At 42.2% G+C, this 20337-nt stretch overlaps 1 protein-coding gene across 1 annotated transcript in view; it reads right to left on the bottom strand.

Annotated features, from left to right (window-relative positions):
- Nucleotides 1-15816, bottom strand: part of LOC143018537 (uncharacterized) — an 85733-nt gene extending 69917 nt beyond the window's left edge. The window contains exon 1 of the mRNA XM_076173974.1: nucleotides 15689-15816. The gene's annotated coding sequence lies outside the window, so the exon portion shown is untranslated. The remainder of the gene's footprint in view (nucleotides 1-15688) is intronic.
- Between the last annotated feature and the right edge of the window lie 4521 nt (nucleotides 15817-20337).

Consider the following 20337-nt stretch of genomic DNA (forward strand, 5'->3'; position numbering starts at 1 on the left):
ATTGATGAACTGTCTGGGAATGATAGGACAGATACTTTTGTTACGAGATTTGTGAGACAAGTAAATGTTGTATCTACTGTTGAGAATTTTTTTTTTTTTTTTTTAGATATATGATACTGGCCGGAAGGGCTTCTAGTCTGTGTGAAGGGAGGAACCATCGGGATTGTAGAGGTTGAGGGGAACCTTTGAGGGGTATTAGGAGGAGTGGCTTATCGTCCTGATGGTATCGGCCAGGTATTACAGACCATTCAAAGTCATGAAAGTCAGGTGTGCATAGGAGGTACGAACATGGAAGTACGGGTAAAAATTTCAATGTGAAAGAATGTGGGTTGTTCTGTGTCTTCCTATATCGGGTGTCACGCATTGAAATGCCTTAATAAAAAGCAGTGGGAAGTAAATGTAAAAGGAAATCGGATGAGATGTCTTCTGAGAACAAACGGTGAGTGTGTGATGCAGAGAGAAGTTGGCTGTAATGACTTGAAGGAGGTTATTATGTATTAGTGATAAAGATGAGATGTCAAAAAGCGTACCAGGACTCATGTTCTTCCTCATTTGGTTTGAGAAGGAAGAGGGAGGGAAGGAGGGGGCGGGTTAAAAGTATAACCTGTTAAATCGGGATGAGCAAATGTATATTTTCTCTTTATTAGACAGACAGAGTGCGGGCTGAAACAAAGCCCATTGGAGTGACATTTCACACAAAAAATAATAATAATAATAATAAAAATAAATAAATAAATAAATAAATAAAAGTTGAGTTTGAACTAATGCAGGAGGAGGAGTAGGTATTCCCAGTCTAATACGAGTCCACAATTCCACGGTAAAACTGGGTGTATCAGTGTTCAGGTTGGTGAGATATAATTGTGGGTATGGGTTGTGAGATGTAATTTGCAGCCACCCACACGCAACCATCGGGACATTGCACGACTCGGTACTGACGTCCTGAGCACGCTGGAAGTTATTACACCTGCAGGAGAGGTGCTGTTAAACCCTAAGCTAGGAAGTAAAGGAGAGACGGAGAAAGAGAAAGAGAGGGAGAGAGAGACAGAGAGAGACAGAGAGAGAGAGAGAGAGAGAGATGGAGAGAGAGAGAGAGAGAGAGAGAGAGAGAGAGAGAGAGAGAGAGAGAGAGAGATAGAGAGAGAGGGGGGATAGATAGATAAAGGAGAGGGAGATAGAGAGATAGAAAGAGAGAGAGAGAGAATGAGAAAGAGAGAGAGAGAGAGAGGGGGGAGATAGATAGAGAGAGGAGAGATAGAAAGAGAGAGAGGAGGGAGATAGATAGATAGAGTAGAGAGAGAGAGAGAGAGAGAGAGAGAGAGAGAGAGAGAGAGAGAGAGAGAGAGAGAGAGAGAGAGAGAGAGAGAGAGGAGCGATAGATAGATGGAGATAGAAATATATAATATATATATATATATACTAGAGATGTATATATATATATATATATATATATATATATATATATATATATAGAGAGAGAGAGAGAGAGAGAGAGAGAGAGGAGGGGAGGGGGGAGCCGACAAGGTAGATACATTCAGCGTGGGAGGAAATGGCAAAAGATGCCAACATAAATACTATGGCAAAGCGAGCTATGTGCAAATCATCCCTTCCGCTATGGGGAAGTACACATATACATATACACATACGATTTGAATAATTCGCTAGTGGACAGCGACATCAATCATACAAAATCATATTTATGTGTATGATATACACATACATACATACACACACACATACATATTTACATCCATCCATATATATATATATATATATATATATATATATATATATATACAAACGCAAACATGCATACATACATACATGCATTCATATACATATATATTTTTCTGACTGATACCCAACACCCTTTTTAGCCCAAAATCACCATTAGCTAGAATAAAACAAATCCTTTCACTATTTATTCTGGCTGTCACCAGGCGATTTTATTCAGTCAAAGGGAACCCCTGTACAGCGAAATAGTTAAAAGTAGATTTTAGGCTCTAAAAACTCACTACCAGATCATCGTCGCTTCCACCAAGCTCTGTCGCTATCTTTCGCCACCCCGAGGGATTTCCAGAGTGTTATGGTACATCTTCAGATATGTCATTCCATCGAGATTTTTACATTTTATTTCGAGCGTCCATCCAACTTGACACAAAGCCCGGCGTTGCCCGAAACAAAATCGAAGCAGTTTTTCGAAGTTGAGCGGATTATTCATTGAGGATCCCAAGAAATAATCTGAACACATATCCACGAGATTCGTCTCACTAAATTTGAAAATGATGTCTCCACCCAGAGAAGGTAAGTTTAAAGTGAACAAAAAACCTTTATAGTTTACAAAAAGAAAAAAGAAAAAAGAAAAAATGATAGGTAGAGAAAGTGAGAGGAATGGGGAAATAAATAGATAGTTAGATAGACAGAAAGAGGGAAGATCAGATAGATAGACAGAGACAAAGCGACAAAGAAAGATATAATACATTGCAAAATATTCGCACTCTTGTAACACTCAACTGACATCACAAAGTACAAAGGTCTCCTTTGTTCCCCCATTGTCTATGTATCTTAGTGTGTCACGCCCATTTCTGTAGTGTATTTGTAATTCTTTATTCTTGGATAACTCAATAACTACTTAAAAAATAATCTTTGACAGCACACTCAGTGCTCACACACCGTCAGACCCCGGCTTTGAGTTGTCATTGGCGTATTCCCAGGCAGACACCTGACTCATCCTTACCTCGCCGTCACGAGGCACACACAGTCCTTCTACACGACGTGGCGATACTGGTTACCCTTTCTCTCAGGAAACTCGCTGACGAAGTGAGATCAAACCTTTTTCCTGCTACAGCTGTCTTACATCTTATTTTTCCTACAACCATGTGATGTTATTCATTTACGAGGGACCTATAGTGGCCGGAGGGTTGGCCCATCATTACACTTTTACATTCCCCAACACTGCTGAGCTCAAATCCTTCGCGCGTGACGAATTGTTTTAGGATTTGCTCCCAGAGTATTACTCAAATCCATATACAGCGCTTGGGGTTATCTGGTGGGGAGGATTTAATACGGTAGGACAGGGTAGGGTAGGGTGGAATCTTCGTCTACGAACATGATTACTGTTAAAGGTCATGGTTCGTAGGTTACGTCTGTCGCAACTTAACGTATAAATGTGTATACGTACGCTACATACATATGTATAAGCATATATTTACGTATATGTACGTACAACGGAATGTATGTATCAGTACGTACACGTGTGAAAGCATATGTATGTGTAGCATGTTTACACACACGTTTGTATGATTGTGTGTGTGTGTGTGTGTGTGTGTGTGTGTGTGTGTGTGTGTGTGTGTGTGTTTACCTAATTGTATTATAGTATACAGGAAAGGAGCAACGCTCGTCGTGTCCCGTCTCCTACTCTCCAATTTTGTCATTACCTAGCCTCAATTTAGTGTGTGTGTGTGTGTGTGTGTGTGTGTGTGTGTGTGTGTGTGTGTGTGTGTGTGTGTGCGTGTGCGTGCGTGAGGGTGCATGTTTATTTTTCCTACAACCATAAGACGTTATTCACCTTCGAGGGTTGGTTGGTCTGATCATTATTACCCTTTCACATTCCCCAACACTGCAGAGCGTTGATCCTTTCCTGTATACTATAATACAATTAGGTAAATACACACTCACACACACACACATTCACACGTGTGTAAACATGCTACACATACATATGCTTTCACACGTGTACATACGAGTACGTGCGGATACATACATTCCGTCCGTTCGTACGTACGTATGTACGTATGTATGTACGTATGTGCGCATGCATGCATGTATGTGTATATATCTTACTCAGGACGAATTTGCGACCATTTCTCTCAGTGAATTTATCGAGAGCCAGAGTGGAGTGAAAGCTCGTGGTAGTCACGTCCCCAGGGATTACCAGGGGGCCAGGGGGCCAGGGGGCGAGGAGGGAAGGGGCAAGGGGGGCGAGAGTGAGGAGGGGTGCTTGGGATGGGAAACCGGTTTTGAGGAATGAAAGGAGCAACGTAGATTTTTCTATCAGGCGGCACAAAGTTGTCCCTTTCCTCCGCATCCCGGTGGGGTTGTGGAACCTGTCTTTGCAAGTGGAAGGATGGATGGAGGACTCCGTTCGTTGGGAAATCCGCTAAAGTTCAAGGAAATGAATATATACGTACGCACGCGCGAGCGTATGCGCACACACACACACACGCACACACACACATGCACACACACAAACACACTCTTCCATACAGATGTATACATTCTTGAAATAGCTTAGGTGATGTAGCTTAAACTGGAACAATACCTGGATTCAAATCTAAGTATGACAATTGGAAAACAAGGATACAGACTAAGTTGGAACTGTACATGAATTTAAGGCTAGGCATGATAAATTGGAGAGTAGAAGACGGGACCCAACGAGTGTTGCTTCTTTCGTGCATACTACAGTTAGGTAAATGCAACCCCACCGCCCAACACACACATTTTTTGTCATTGCATTTCCTCCCTGGAAACAATATCTATGACATACAAAGCGTCATGGAGGTGGTAAAGAGGATACCTAATAGTAGAACAGAAGAAACTGTAGAGTTTAAATACAAAGGATTACAAAAGCGGAACATGCCGGCAGGAGACCTTTTGGTCCATAACTAGGTCGGATTCGAAATATAATATAAATGATAAAAAATAAATAAAATAAAATAAAAATTATAATAATATAAATAATGATAAATAAAATCAATAATACATAGATATAGTTAAATGATAAACAAACAGGTAAATAGTAAACAATAATAAACTGACAAATAAATAATAATAAACGAGTAGAGAATAGTCTTCCATAACAAAATTCTGCGCGACTGTACTCCGTAGAGGTATCACTATATAATTTTCCTAAAGTATTGATCGCATAAACTTTCCTCGATCAATACCTCATATGGGTGTGGGGTTGGGGTTTGGCCTCGATCGATAAGAATAGCGTTGAGGTTGGGGTTATCGATTCATCAGATTCGTGAAATCGTCAGCAGATTCTACGAAATGCACAAACCAAGTGAACAAAGTTTCCTTACCTTACTGTTTTGTTTTGTTTTTTTAATGTTGGTAACATCTTTTCACTGTTATATTTTATGATTTTATAATTCTGTAGGCTATATTTTCAGCAGTAATGCTGCTATACCCAATAAACCGTATATTATTATTTATTATTATTATTATTATCAAGTTTAAGACGACTTCTTTACCTCCTTATCTGGTCCTAGAAGAAGGGGAAGCTCATGGTGTCACACGCATATTTTACAGATATTACCCCCGAGAGACGAATCCGCCCAAATCCGGTTTTCTTTGCTGCTCATCCATTATTCCAGGTTGCTGCACGTGAACCTCCTCCGTGCCAGATTTGGTCAAAGATCTGTTCATAAATGGCCACGATGTTTCACAACAAGCAAACAAGCTCTTGCATTTATGTAGATTTACCTCGATGGAATCTATACAACGCGAAACTGCAATTAAAGGGGGAAACACACTCGAGTCGATACACACTCGAGGTTTGATTATGACGACTTATTGACTTAGCACAAGCTCAGTAACGAGTGGAGCGTTTCTTGATGTCGCCTTTTTACTGGACTGTTGCAGCACTTTGTTGGTTTATTCTGGTTGTTTCCAGTCAAATTTTCTGGTGTGCCCTATAACTCGGGAGCATTCGTTGTTATGTAGTAAGGAGATTACATACGTCACGAAACACTTACTGTATATGTGGCCGCCACCCTCAGTTTTGCTTGGGTGATGGAGGAGCGAGGTTAGGGTTTAGGTGGAGGGAGGGATTTGGCGTGGGTAGAGTGGAGGTAGACATTAGGTAGGGGAGGTTCTCTGTGTGTGAGTGGGTGAAGGTGGAGTAGGAAAAGTCTGGCCGGATAGGGACTGAACATGTGTGAATGAAAAGAAAAATACTAATGAAGTACTTCAACCCTGCATTGACGAAGTCCGGAAAAAAAAACCCTGACCCGTCAATTCTACCCAAGTTCACGAACAGCCCGGCAAGTGCCAGTCACTAGCAACCGTTAGTGCTCGATCCAGGGCCTCAGTATAATAGCGGCTCCTCCTTTAGAATGGTTCTCCCAGAGCAAGGGGTTTGTCTGTACTTGAAGAGAACATATGTTCTGTACACGGAAGAGTGCGTCCACACATGCATCGTTAACGACTGCCGAGCAGGGGGTTTTCAAGCCACAGCAGCTGCTTTCCATTTCAGAGAACACGTGTTTCTCTCCACGGAGGAATACGTCCACACCTGCGCCGTCAACATGTGACAAACACGAATGAATCCTGCAGGACCCTCTTACTACATTTACTCTTTATCTCGGAACAGATCTCACAGGGCTCACATATGGATTTCAGTCCCTAACAAGGACAAAAGACCTCTGTAAGTGAAGCAACGCGTCTATATTTTTGTCGCTAACATGCAACAGACACGAAGAGACCATTGCGGCCGCAGAGGCTTCCTCGTCGTTAAGAGTCGAACCCTTTGTTTTGGATCATCGGGTTTGTTAACTGGCGAATCCGAAAGGCGCACCCAAGTAACTGGACTAAGATACAGGGATTTTTATTTCAGTTAATGAAACTGAACAGCAACAGCCATAATAACAATAGTAATAATAATTATGAAAAATAACAATATTGATAACAATAATAATGATGATAATATTAGTAATAGTAATGACAATAATGATTATAATAATAATAATTATAATGATAAGAAGAAAAAGAAGAAAAAGTGGAAGAAAAAGAAGAACAAGAGGAAAAAGAAGAGGAAAAAGAAGAAAAAGAAGAAGAAGAAAAAGAAGAAGCCACTGGATGCAAATTCCAACGAATTCTTACCCTTTGTGAGTAGTCGACACAATAGATTGGTATGTCTTGACCACAGTAAATTGCCGTATCTGACGGTCTGTACGTTAACTAATATTAAGTGAATTTACTGAGAGACGGCGGCGGAGGGGGGGAGGAGGGTCTGTTCCTAAATTCAAGGAGATTGAAGTAGTTTTGTTGGTAAACTCTTGAACTCGTTGACACGCTTCATACAAACCCTCTGGGCAGCGAGGGAAGTTGCCCCACACATCAGCTGAATTAAACAGGTCTACCAAATTTCGGGTGAGGGGGGGGAGGGACCCTTACACCCAAAGGGGTTAATTCCTAAATACGAGAGTCACCACTCGGCTGACTAAAATCCAATGGCGTGAGCACGAAGAAACACTGTGGTCTATTCCATCGGGTGGAGAGGATCGACCGAAACAGATACAGAGCCCTTTCATCCGAATGAATTTGAAAAATAAGTAAATAGATACATAATATAAAAAATAAATAAACAAGATAAGAAATAAATAAAATAAAAAAGGGCCAAAGGGTTAATCATATTCATTTCCACTTCCTGGTGACGCAATAGAAAACGTGCTGATCTCACATTCGCTTAGTTGTGGGTTCGAAACTCTTACTTTTCTCCGATTCCCAGCAGTGACTGTTAGTGATCTGGCTCAAGCGGTCCAAGTGCGTAGTACAAAGGTGACGGATATGGCCGAAGTTACGCGCCTCCTGGCGTAGGCTCCTCACTTTCCTTCTTCTTTTCCTTAGTTCGGGAAAGCTCCCGGTTCTCGAACTGACTTAAACCGTGCAATGTTGTCGAACACAAAACTTACTACCAAGTTATCGGGTCGAGAGGATTTATCGATACAACTCGAAGAGACAGAGCTCGGCTGCAAAAAAGATTATCTAGCGTCACTCAACAAACACTAAACCTATGAAACGAGTTACCGTGGTGATGAAGGTAATTTTTTTTTTTTTTTCTATCGGACATCCCTTCCAGATGCAGCCGAGCCGGTCACTGGTGTCCGGGGGGGGGGGGGAGGGGAATCTAGCCCCCCCGGACTGTCCGCGGCAATCATCTGTCGAGTTCGGAAGTCGACGCGCAAGGCCCACTATGGCGTCCATCTCCAGCCAACCCTCCCTCTCGTTCTTTATTTCCCCAACTCATGTGATCTCAGCGGGCGACTCCGCTGGGGGTTGACGGTTAGCCCATTTCTTCTCGAGTGGTTAATTTAGTGATGCTGTTTTCGTTAACACCGACGATTTGATTCAGATTGGCCACAAGAGCTCAAGGAAAAGTCTCGATTTATTCTTTCTTGTGAAGTGGATCATTTAAATTTTTGTTTTGGCTAACGCCAGAATAAATTCTGGTTGGGCTGGATTGAAATCTGCTACAGTCAAATTAGTTGATGATTAGAAAGCTTTGTGGAATAACAAATGACTAACGCAAACCAAATGGATATCCAATCAATATTTAGACAAATAAGCTTAACGGTATAACAAAAGTTATATGACATGTAACTCTTGGTAAGTGTACATTCGTGTACGTAAGTAAAATTAACACTTCACTACGATTACAAGATATTTGGAAAAGTTAATGAAACTGGAGAGCAAAAACAATGTGGATAGGAGGTAAAGGGAACACGGGCTGAGGGAAATACTTTTATTCCTGACTTGTTTCGCCTGAGTGGCTTCTTCAGAGGAACATAGTTTGAAGCCAAGTTGGTCAATATATATTGACCAACTTGACTTCAAACTATGTTCCTCTGAAGAAGCCACTCAGGCGAAACTAGTCAGGAATAAAAGTATTTCCCTCAGCCCGTGTTCCCTTTACCTCCTATCCACATTCGTCACGATGTATAAGCAAAAACAATATTGGATTTGATTTTAGTAACAATCTTAAGCCGGGTCCACACTTGTTGCATTTCCACGTATCGTATCATCTTTACGTACCACCTAGTGATACGATACGGTGCAACAGGGTATTGTACCCACTTGTAGCGTATCCGTATACAGCAGGCGGATACGCAACAAGTGGGTACAATACTCTCTTGCACCGTCTCGTATCACTAGGTGGCACGCAAAGATGATACGATACGTGGAAATGCAACAAGTGTGGAGCCGGCTTTAGATCTTCTAACCACCGTATTCATGTCCTAGGGTAAGCAAATGTTATTTCAGGACTGGTAGCACCATTTTTTGTGCTTTAAAATTCAGACTATCATCAGTCAACTATTCAGATCAATAATTAATTCGCCCACATTTGAAATATGCTGTTACCGTACGGTCCCTGAGCTTGCTAAAGAAGTCTGATATATTTGAATAAAAAGTAACAGCGACTAGCTCCTACAATGATACAAAATACCAGAAGGAAATCATATAAAAACTACCCAAGCTATGTCAGCCTGTTTGTCCTTGCAACAATAGATAGAGGGAAAAAATGGGGGGAGGAGAGAAAGAAAATAAGAGAAAAAAAAAAGCAAAGAGGATACTTAGTACAAATCTTATGGTTTTAAGAAAAAATTGGTAACGTCAGATTAAAAATAAAAAAATATAAAAATCATTGGCAATGCAAACACGACGGGAAACAACGGTCCCAAATTGTCAAGACGTCAATTTACTTGAGTAGCAGGCAGAACCAATTTCGCTAATGGTGTAGGTAGAGGATGGAATGAGCATCTCGCTTAAAGGATCTCATGTAACACGAGTCCAATTGGATAATTTGCTCGCTCATTGATCAACTTGCGCTTTTACTAATTCGTTTACTTGTCCATCCGGCAGCACACTTGTGGGCCACTGCAGGGCATCGGATGCGTCATCGTAACGGAGGACTTGATCGAGATGGTCTCAAGCCCTTCTTAGCTGCTACGGTGAAGTTCCAACATAAATTGAATAGAATAGTTTGTCGCCAACCAGAAAAAAAAAACTGTGACATCATCATGGGGATTCGTCGTCCTGAATTCATCGCTTCCAACCCCAGACCTCCTGATCCTGAACAAAATCGTTACCCCCACGGAGGGTCTAAGATCTGCGCATCACGGCGGCGTTTTCAAACGTGATTAAATCTTCTGCTGTCAGCCTGAATAAATTCACGAGTACAGCGTCGTCGTGACAGAGGGATTAATGGAGTCAACTCGTAAGGCAAATTGAGTCGTCTGGCGCCAGTCAAAATTAAATTGTTGAGGACGTCACAGGGGGTTCATTGAAGCAGTCCTTCTTCAACCTTTTGTTTGGGCTGACGTTCCTTGTACTGTACATAACCGTCCGACCTCATCCATAACAAAATATATCTAGTCCGTCACCTTAGCAAAGGGGTTAATTGAGAGATGGCTACGGTGACCTTTTCCAAGATGAATAAAATCGTTAGAAAAAAAAAATGGACGAAGTGCATAACCGCAACGAAAAGGAAGGAACCGCTTCACGTTTTCTACGTTTATTGGTGCGGTCTCGCCTCAGCTGAATGACGTCACCTGGCATCTGCTATGATGAGGTCGTTTGCCGTTGGCCCGAATAAACTCGCCTGGCGCCAACTTGAATGGCATCTCTCGAAGGCGGCACAGGCGCCAATGTGTCCGTTTAAGGTCTGACCCTTCAGTGTTTCAAGGGTTGCGGTCCTGAAGACAAAGCCTCTCCATCCCTTCAGCGCCAGAAGATTCTATTCGGGAGACACACACACGTACACACAAACGCACACACACACACACACAGCTCACGCGGAGTAGTGTGTGTCACTCGTGTCTCGTACACAGGAGACCAGGATTCGATCTCTGTCTAATTTGAGTTCCAGTCGCAAATTCATGGCTTCCCAAACGTTCTCTACAAGGTGAACGTCAGAAGAGCGGAAGACCACTGTCGCATTTCCCAATTTCATTTCTAACACCCCCGTCAGTGCGGTCGAAGTGACTGCGTGGTCTACGTCCACGACCATTCCAACATCTCGGCACTTCTCATGCAAGCCACCGTGGTGAGGTACACAGGCTGTTTCGTATCCCCACGGGATAGACCGGTCCTGTAGTATACAATTAAGGCTGAATTTCCTCATATATACACTTAAGAACCATGCATTACTGTGACATTTTTCACCAGGTGCGATTATCGTTGAATGATGATCGTCAAACGATTGTTGTCTAGAGCACCCATCCTTTGTTCTTTTGAATGGGGATGCTTTGCTCCAAGCTGCAAAGTACGAGTCAATTTTAATCGAAGCTATCAATACGATTACCCAAATATGATGCCAGGTATTATTCGCGTCACCCGCTATTAAGTCTGGAAGGCTAATAATTGATCGCAACAAGCAAAACATACCTTAACCTTCTTACTACTGTGACAACAACGGAACTGAAGACTTTTTCTTTCTCCTGGGCACCGCCAGTCACGATTGCATTTCGCTGCGCTGCTTAGGTGGGGTGGGGAGGTTTGGGGACGATCTCTGAGGAAAACGGAGTCTGGATTGATCGAAATTCTGTCATGCTCAGGGATCCAACCGCTTCCCTCGGTTGCTTAATAATGAAACAGTCTGCCGTTAGGATCGAGTCCCCCGTGCTGTGGTTCCGTATGAAGTCAGCTCCTAACTCCCAAAGATTCAGTAATTATGAAAAACTTGGACAGTGTTCAGCACAACAGGATCTTGAACAGCGCTACGGTAATGACGGAGTCGTGCCACTTGTTCACGCCAGAGGGAATAAATGAAAGAATAAATAGATAACTAAGTAAATAACTAAATGAAGGAAGAAATTCCTGGATGAATAAGCATACGAATAAATTAATAAATTATTTAATCAATTAACGATTAGATAAAATTTACACGTAAATCAATTACCTGAGAAACATTAAAGTGTATTGCTTACATCTATATCTAAGCACTCTCCTTATGAGGTACTGACTACATACATTTTATGCAGTCATTATCTGATATTTTAATGATACCCCTACGGACCAGAGTCTCACACTATTATTTGGTAATTGATGACTCCAATCGGAAAAGATGCTGATCAAGTTTAACTCATTATCCTTTCTTTCTCCTATATAATTTCTTTAAATCTCTCCTTTACTTTCTATTATCCTTCTTTTCTGCTATACAACTTCTTTAAATCTCCCCTTTACTTTCTGTATGACCACAAATATTTTGAAATATTCCCAAGGAAAAAATCGCTGTTTATTATCGATGAAATCCTAAAAAAGTTAGAATATATATATATATATATATATATATATATATATATGTGTGTGTGTGTGTGTGTGTATATGTATATATATATATATATATATATATGTTGTGACCGCTGACAGGCAATTCCATTCATCTCCGTAGCAACCCCGCCCACCTCGGTAGCGAGACGGGTGACTGGAATTCTTTGTCGAGGAAGTGAAATCGGAGCCAAAGCGACAATGTGTTTTTCACACATTCCGCCAAAATTTGGGATCTACCGCGACCCTCAGACGTTTGCGGTCGAGACAAGACCCTTCCGTTTTTCAGACACACGGTGACAGCCCTTTCATGGGCAAAACGAGATGACTGTGTATGGCCCGTTCACCCTTGTGGCTGCATGGAGTAACTGTGATTGTCTGTGACAATCTCTTATACTGAAAATCGAGAGGAATTGTTCTTATGTTTATCCTGGCTACCACTAAGATTTTATTCTGTAGAAAGAAACCCTCTAGTATCCAGACGGCTAAACCCATATCAGTAAGACTCTCAGGAACGAAAACTAAATATTGCACACATTCGAGCTGCTGCCAGACGATGTTATTCAGCCAAAGGAGACGCCTGTCACACTCAACAGGATCGCGTGAGGCGTGCCCAACGAAATCAGAAACTAGACACGCTAACCAGAAACAGTAGCATCATCAATACATTCAATTTCTTCAGCACGGTGACTAAGGTACTTCCATTCTGACGGCGCGGCGTCAGGACAGATCGGAGGGTCCGGCTCCGCCCGTTTTCTAAATGAAATCGTTATTCATTGGCGCGTCGAAAGGTTTGAACCGACAAAGCGTACAATCATACTTCAGTTCATCGCACAAGTAAAGCACTCGAGAAGACGAGCACATGGCGCGTATACCATATATGTGATGCATGTGTTCTGCGATGGCAACACTTCAGCTGAGCGTAGAGCTGAAAAATGCATTAGTGGTGGTCATTTCATTCTACCTAGCACATTATGAATTTATTCAGCTTTTTGAGAATGTCCACGACGGAATTATCGGTTGTCACTTTTTGTTTTCTACACAAAAATACTATTATATTTCCCCCCAAATATCACTTTGAAATGACAATGTAATTTCTGTATATTTTGACATTTTAAAATCAGATGAAATACAATGGTCACTTTTTGTTTTCTACACAAAAATACTATTATATTTCCCCCCAAATATCACTTTGAAATGACAATGTAATTTCTGTATATTTTGACATTTTAAAATCAGATGAAATACAATGGTCAGCCTTCCTATGTTTTAATTTTTTTACACAAATGGTAATTCTGGTACATGTGCCAGGTGCTGACGATTCCTTTCTTTTACAAGCGAATAAAACAGTCTGTCGTTTTCGTCCAAAGTCCGATTCAAAAGTACGCTAACTGACTGAGAAGGACGAGGTTACAAATTTCCTGAACAACTCGATTCCACGAACCTCCTTTGGCTGAATGAAACAATTTGGCACCAGACACGACAAAATTTGTATTACTCACTCGTTTGAAGGAGTTAAACTTTTCCCATCAGGAGGCAAATCTAATCGAAGTAGATAAATATAATTTCTCCGATCGTGTTGTTAATGAGCGGCACAACTTTCCACGAGAGGGAACTGAATGAAGTAAAATAGCAAGTTCTAAGATCACTTGGATAAACACCTCAACAAGATGCTGTAAAGTCTGTCAGCAGGCAATTTTCTTTATTTGTTTTATCTGGCTGTTTGGTTTAATTACTTCTTGTTTATTTTCTGTTCCCGGCCTTGTTATGGACCATAAGGTCATTTGTCGGCATTAAGCTTTATCATTGTGACTCATTACATAACTCTTTCGGTCTAGGAATGAAATCGTCAGATGTTGGCTAGAACAATACTGACATAGTAATCCATCTTCCTCAATGAGGGTTGTTTGTCCAAGCACTTCCCTCTGAGGTCGTCCCGAAAGGCCGCCTGGTTGGCGACAGTCGCCGTCACACGGGACAAGGAGTCTTGCCTCTGTGCAACTTGCTGATCCAGTCCAGTCCAATAGAGTCGACTCGGTGATGTCACTGGTATATTTTCTTCCTGCCAAGGAGGACAGGAGGTGATGCGATGCAGCTCAGGAGACGAATTCTGTCCTGTTCGGTCGATCTCCTCTTTAAGAGGGAAGACTCTTTCTTACCTACATAAAATTGACAGTTCTTAGAGGGAATAAAGCCCAAAAAACACGTCAATGTATTGATAGCATTGAGAACCACACATCGCTACGATGGCAATCCTAACAGATATCGATCTAACTGTTGCCAGGGCAGTTTCATTAAGCCCAAACAGGGTTAACGTTCTCGCCATTAACCCCTCGGCACAATAAAGCACTTTACAATTTTTATTCTGGCTTACGCCTGACGACTTGGGTTTACCTGGGAATATGGACTCGTGCTAAGTGGGTTGAAAATTGGGGCCTTTGTCCCGTGGCTCGGGACCGCGAGGAACGCGTGTGGGAGTTCGACAAAGCCCCTGGCAGGTGCTTCCTCTCCCCCCACGCGCGCTCTGTCCCACGCGGGAACTGCTGAAGAGAACAACAACCTTTGTACAGCCTTGCCGGTGCCAATCTTTTCTTGCTTTACCGCTACAGGTACGTCTAATCTAAAACGAACAATTAGTCTTCATTTGTGCTACTGGTATTATGATAAATGCATAAGTTAATATAGACAACCGGAAGTCTATATTAAACCAAGCTCCAGACATTCCATTTAGGAAGAAAGAAAAGGAGTATGAATGAAGGTAAAAGAGGAAAGTAAAATATGCTTTCTCAAAATAGGGATGTTTCAATCTATCGATTCCAGCTGCCGACAGCTGATTTAAGCTTGAGTGGCAGGCAAGCGGGCCCAATGGTGAGGTGAGGGCGTTCTGTCAAACTCAACAAGCCTCTTCAACACAGTGCCTCATGCATTTCGTTCTGAAGGTATTTTCGCTCACTGGGCAAACGGTCCTTCCACAGGAGAGGGATTAAACTGACGTACCAACTATGAAGCTCAATTCGTCCGCAAGCCTTTTCTCTGTTCAACAAAATCGTCTTTATATCAGCCAGAAAACATAACTATAACATAAATATAACACAGTGTTTATGGGAATAATCGAAATTATATACTTTTTCAGTGCAGAGGTCTTCTGCTGGACAAGGTCGTCTGTCGTTACGAACGAAATCTGAAACGATATGATACGGCGATGAAGACATCAACCACTTCTGGGTTGCACACTAATCTGAACAAAATCGGCTTAGGTTGACCAGAACCAAATCTGTCAAGGATGTCACAGAACCCTAACCCCCTAACCCCTAAAAGAATCCTAACCCCCTCCCTTCCTCCCTCCCTTTTCGGCCCCCTCAGTTGAATGAAATCGTCCGGCGTTATTTATCCTTAACGTTCTGTCAAAGGCGACATCGGGTAAAAAGGATAAGTGTTATTGGATTTTTTCTCCCGTGTACAGCGGAAACAATTCGATAATTACTTTCATTCAACGACTGACACTTGAAGGTAGGCAAATGGAATGTGTGTGGATGTGTACATGCTGCAGATGGCAAGGGCAAAGACCAGGCCCTGATAGTTTGTCAATACTCAAGAAGGTAAAACTTAAGCGGAATCTGCAATAAATTTTGTCACTTACTTCAGTCACTGCGCACACAGACAATCCTGTTTACAGTGTCACTGCACTGGATCAACGCGTCCTCCCAGGTACACAACCACTTTCCACCCGCCACACAGGGCAACTGACGAGCCCGAGACTGAGGCTTTGAGCTCAACAGTCCCCGCCCTCTCTAGCCTATTGCTCGCACCTCTGAGTTCACAACATCTCATTTAAACTTGTTGTCACCTTTAAAGTCGCAATCTTTGGTTTAAACAAAATTAACTCGAAGCGTATTTGCCAAAGAGAAATGTTAAGAATCAATTATTGATGAATATTCATTCAGATGTGAGAAATCATCATCTCCCGCTTTCACTTTCGTATGTGATTCATGCAACTGCCACCAGATGGCATTACAGGACAAATACGGGCGGTCTGACGCATCCATCAATTAAGCAAGCATGTTACGGTGGCTATATACAGTAGAACCCGTATTTCATGCTTAGTATTGTGTTCAAGTAAGACAATATATGAATGAGCGTCTGTTTTCTCATCCGCGTGATTGGCGCCTCAGCACATGATTTATGCGAGGGCGAACGCCCGTACAAGTTACCGCGAGAAAATTTATTGTCCCACACATCTATGATTACATGTATGCGTTTTATAGCGTTTACACGATCTGATATTTATTGATTAAAAATTACTCTAACGATGTAATCAATAAGCTCCATTTGTAACTAGTTTAATTATTACTGTGGCAATCATTTCCGTACAGATAATCATAATTCTGTGAGGAGTAGATTTTTTACCCTCCAATTTGTCGTCTAGCTGTCGACTGGAGCTTTGTGTCGCTTTATCAACCACAAGGTCTGCCGAGCTTGGATCGAGGGTCGGCTGCTATCGGCGTGTGCGACCCCCATATTTGGAAACTTCGCGCCATTATTGTACTTACGAAACCTTGCTCGGAGATCAAATCTCTTTTTTTTCGATAGTTAATTCGCGTGAACTCATGCTGGACTAGATTCTATGATTAGCGTCCTTTGTAATTTCGTATCTGCTGTCAATCGGACACACGGCATTTAGCGCCAATCATTTTTCCAGACAAGCTGTCAGAAACGACACTTTCGGAAGCTTCTGAGGTGATCCTGTCAGAGGTCAGGATGAGGCTTACAGAGGCTTATTGTTCTTCAGCCGAGAGGAGCCATTAGAAAGTTGAATATATCCGTGTTGTCTGTTTCGTTCCGCAAGCTACGATGATCGACCTCATATATATTTCTTGGTTACTGCAGACGCTTTCACTGAAAGCAAGGAAACCTTCCTTCCACCTGAAAAGTCGTTCGCTATCAAGGGTGGAATGAAGTAGGTTAGCAGTAGCTAGAATTAACAGATGGTCAAATCAGTATGGTGTTATTGATAGAGGTGGAAAGAATAATCACCCCAGACATCGACAGGGTGACAAATCCTCATGTGGGCTATCCTAAGGTGGCAATTCTTCATGTGGGTCATCCTGAGTTTACGATTCTTCGGTTGTATAAGTTGATGACAATAAGCATAACCCTCATTCAGTCTAACCTAACCTAACCTAACCTAACCTAATGTTTATTCCACTGTTGATATTCGGGGTACTGGGGTGACAAGTCTTCATGTGACCCCGGAGATGATTGACATGGCCTGTCAGATGCCACAATAAAAAAAAATAAAAAAAAGCGCCACCCGGTACAAAAATAATTAATTGAGATTAGATTAACTGTTCCATTGAAGAGGTGCCACGGAGGTGAATAGAAGAGTCTGATGATTGCCAGAATTAAACAGTTACTTTCACCCGGTACTGAGAGGGTTATGATTCTTCGAAGGGACTTGGTATGGACGTCGAGACGCATCTTCAAGTCAGTATTCAGTGTCCATGTCCCACAGCCGTACAGCAACACAGGGGACCTAAGTGACTTGAAAATTTGGATCTTAGTCCTCGTGCATGAATATCGACAACGCCATATACTCTGGTTGAGCGTGGTCATACCACTATGGGCAATACAAATCCTCCGAAGAACTTGATATGACCTATCATTGTTATGCACTGTTCATGAACCTTTCCAAGCCTTCACTGTCCTCGCCACATGCAGGGACAGACTGAACTCTGTCATCTAGTAAGACCCCTAAATCCCTAGACCTTGGTATTGGTCTAGGAGACCTGGAGTCCAAGTGATCTCACCTCCTTGTGGAATGACTCAAGGACTGCAACAAGATCTCCGGCGATTCCACAAGAAGGACAGCATGATCAGCAAAGGCAAGGTCAGTGACCATAGTGTTCCAAATGGATGCTCCGCAATGACAATGATCGACAACTCTGTCCAATACCCAGACCATGCCTCACTCCTGAAATCAGAGGACATGCATTGTCTCCTCTATACTTTACAGCATCCTCTGTTCCAGAGTAGACTAGAAGATGAACAACAAGGGATCTCACAGACCTGCAGAAGATGCCAAAGCCCCCACAGTGCACTGAATCAAACGTCTTCTTGAAACCAACTCAGACTGTAAGAAACCTTGTTGAAAATCATGTCATTGCTCTACATTAGTCTACAAGAACACGAAGCACTATGATCCGATCAATTGTTGATTTACCGGGCGTGAACCCTGACTGCTCAGTCTTCTGAAACTTTAGCAGATGTGAACGAACCCGTGTCAACGACAGACGGGCGAGCAGCTGTTACCAACATAATTCGTGAACGTCAACTCCGGTTATATGGGCATGTGGGACGTCTCCCTGATGCTGACCTCACCCACAGGACAACCTTCGTTGATGGAGTCGCTCACTGAAACTATGACTGGGTCAAGTCGATCGAACCTCCTGAGAGTTGCTTTGAATGGGAAGGGTGGCTGCATGGGAGCGTGCTCGGAGAAACCATGGGGAGTGGCGACGGCGTGTGAGAGAAGCGATGTCTCCCTCCTTTGGCGTATGGTCCCAATTGATGAGGATGAAATTAAGAGAGGCTCTTATAATATGCGCTCTCTCTCCTCCCACGCACCCTCTCTCTCTCTCTCTCTCTCTCCACACACACCACATCTTTTTCTAATAGTGTGGGAAATGGAAGGCGATTATTTGACGCCAGTAGGTGCTTGACTGCAGTCGAAGACGTCATCATCTCCCGATGCGCTCGGCCAGTTGTCAGTGTAAGCCGTTGGATATTCAAACTGAAATCTTCGTGAGACTCACGGGTCGGGATCGAAGCCGAGTGCACGGCGTGAAAAATTATTATCTCTGGATTGCTTTCTTGATTTTACTAGGTTCTATCTGATTTTCAAAAGCTACACGAGAACACAATAATTACTTTTCCATTATCGACTCTTTCGCTACGTTTTATGATTTGTATCATTATTCTGGCTCTCGCCAGGCGAATCCATTCAATTGAGGGAATCCCATTCCATGGAGAAAGGGTTAAACCTATCCCAGGTAATCTTTTATCTATGTTTCTCGATGAGCATTTCTAATCTATCTGCCGACATGCGATTTCATTCAATTGAGGGAATTCCCCTCCACAACGATTTTTTCTTTCATCTTTTATTTGTGGATCATATGGACGGAGGTCCTTGCGTTCAGGTAGATAAATATGATAAATTGAGGAGTTTTTTGTGCATTAAGGTACAACCTTTTTTTTAACTTAGCCATGAAGTATGAGATCTTGTTCCAAAATGAATTGATATTAACCAGAATAAAACACGTAAGGAGGTTAACTAATTAAGATAACTTTAACCCCTTCAGAGCAAGATCTTGTTCCAATCTAAGTAGAACCAGTTGCCATTACCCAGCTTAAACTTTAATGCTTTATCATAGTAAGGGGGTGATCCAACTACCATAAGGACGAGGACTGAACACTATTCCCTCGGCCACCATAGCTCCTCCAGCTACAAGTAGTGTCACCAGTCAAGCCTCGTTCATCTTGCTCTCCTTTCTGTGGTTGAAGGTCTGCAACCTGCTCCTCATGGCATTCCTTCAGGAGGATATGGTCGTGTAGTCGAAAAGCTCCTTCGCAGGGTGTTTTGTGTTGCCATCGGTCCGAATCTTCTTTTTGTTCGTCTGAAGAATCAATCCTCGTGACTGACTTCCATCCTTGAGGTGGAAAGTGGATCCCGCGAGAGGCGTAACTGGAAATTCATACCTCCGGCAACGAAGTATGACTGATCAAATTTGCACGGTGATAGAAGCACTGGCTTTACAGTTCGGTCCCTCTTCTCGCCCCCGAACACCAGCCAATCATTTGAGACGGGGGCAGAAGAAGGGAAGTCTGTATTGACAGTTTTTCATAACTCCTTCGCTACAGAGGAACTGCCACCAAGAATAAAAGGTTGCCTACTCCATGTGCAAGGTTAATTCATCTGTCTATTACTACCTACCTATTTCCCTCTCTTTTTATATATCTATCTATATCTATATATCTATATATATATATATATATATATATATATATATATGTATGTATGTATACACACACACACACACACACACACACACACACACACACACACACACACACACACACACACACACACACATATTTGTATGTATATATATATGTATATATAGACATTATATATATATATATATATATATATATATATATATTATGTACATATATATATATATACATATATATGGTGATTCGGTTTTTAAAGTCGCGATCTCGTCCCTATCA

The sequence above is a fragment of the Oratosquilla oratoria genome, chromosome 35 (genome assembly GCF_046742065.1).
Source record: "Oratosquilla oratoria isolate Oo_2021 chromosome 35, ASM4674206v1, whole genome shotgun sequence".
Lineage (NCBI taxonomy): Eukaryota > Metazoa > Arthropoda > Malacostraca > Stomatopoda > Squillidae > Oratosquilla > Oratosquilla oratoria.